The sequence below is a fragment of the Curcuma longa genome, unplaced genomic scaffold, assembly GCF_044706935.1.
Source record: "Curcuma longa cultivar G26 ecotype Majalengka, Jawa Barat unplaced genomic scaffold, ITB_CL_G26_1.1 contig_10071, whole genome shotgun sequence".
Taxonomy (NCBI): domain Eukaryota; kingdom Viridiplantae; phylum Streptophyta; class Magnoliopsida; order Zingiberales; family Zingiberaceae; genus Curcuma; species Curcuma longa.
The window spans coordinates 705-2,184 of NW_027428508.1; the positions used below are offsets into that span (position 1 = coordinate 705).

The 1,480-nt window shown below is 39.0% G+C and overlaps 1 long non-coding RNA gene across 1 annotated transcript; it reads left to right on the forward strand.

Annotated features, from left to right (window-relative positions):
* Positions 1–204: 204 nt before the first annotated feature.
* Positions 205–1,049, forward strand: LOC141815768 (uncharacterized). The gene is made up of 3 exons (XR_012600605.1): positions 205–384; positions 475–600; positions 679–1,049. It is a non-coding gene; the product is annotated as an uncharacterized LOC141815768 (long non-coding RNA).
* The last annotated feature ends 431 nt before the right edge of the window (positions 1,050–1,480 follow it).

Consider the following 1,480-nt stretch of genomic DNA (forward strand, 5'->3'; position numbering starts at 1 on the left):
CCTAAAGCTTAACTTAAGAAGCCAATTAATAGCCCAATTAAGAGCTATTTAATCATCCTAAATTAACAGCCCTAAAGCCCAAATTAAGTAGCCCAAGTTGTTATAGGCTTGTTGGATATGGGCTAAACCCATTAACCCAGTTGGGAATCCACTTAATGTCGTGATTTTCCTCTCCTTCACGCCTGATCGTGATTTCATCGTTGTTTCTCTGCGCCCGATCATGAGATCTTGCTGCTGCCCAAAGAGGAAAGGAAGAAGGAGAGCAAGGTGAATCGCTGACGATTAGAGGTTTCGACTGCCGAGGGGTTTGGCTTCCGCTGGGAGTCGATTAGAGGTCGGTGGCGGTGGTTTAAGCGGCGAACAGGAACGAAGGAAAAATAATTGGTGAGTTTCAGCTGGGATTTTCTAGATTTCTAGGGTTTGCTAGCTTAGTTCTATGATCCTTCTAGATTTCAAAGTTGGATTTTGATTCAGGTTGATTTCTCTGGTTCAGCCGCAAGTGAAGAAGAAGAAGAGGATTGGAATCGATGCTGGAATTTTGAGGAATCGGTGGTGGGCTTGATCAGGGGCTAAGCTTGGATTCTAGGGCACAGAATAGAGGTAAGATCTTGAATCCAATCGATTTTGATGGTAAATGCTTGTAAGCCGGTTGGTTATGAACATTGCTTTGTTTGGTAGGCTTCCTTTGGATCGACAAAAAAGAGGAATGGAGCTTGGAGTCGGGTGGATCTAGGGCAGTTCAATTTGATCGGAGGTAAGTTTCTTGTTGATTTAGTTTGATTGTTCTTGATTAGCAATGGGTCTTATGGATTTATGTTGGATTGGGTGTCCTGTTCAAGTGAATTTGAGCACGGGAAGGGTTTCTGAATGTGGAGTTTAGTTGATCTGATTGTGGCTTGAGTTGATGAGTTGTTAATAGATTAGTTGGAATAAGGTGTGTTAAGGATTTGGGATGTGAGGTGTTAAATCAAGTAGGAATTTCTTGATCTATTTGGTACTAAGAATTAATTGGTTGGAATGGTTAGAAGTGGGTGTTATGGTTGTTGTTAAATTAATTAAGTGGTTGGGTTTTATTTGTTGAATACGGTTGTAAATCAAGGGATAGTGGAGTGAATTGGTTAATTAAATTTTATTAAACTAATTAGGATAGTAATTAATGATTAGGTCTTGGTTTGATCATTAATAGCTAGTATAGGAGTAATAATCCATTGAATTGATCTATCAAATGATACGAGATAAATTTCGATAAAGGGACTAGTTGGATTAGATTATGGAGTTTAATTACTATAGACTTAATACAGTATCATTTTAGTAAGTATTGTATTGTTGTTTAATTTCAGGACCTTGATTGATTGGTCTTATTATACTCGAATATATATTTCCTGGGAGTTCTATTGTTGACGGTTGTCAGATTCAGGTGGGTACCTTGTACTTGGTCACTATAGGTGTTCTTTGTTGGGATCGTCCCGGTGCAATGCGT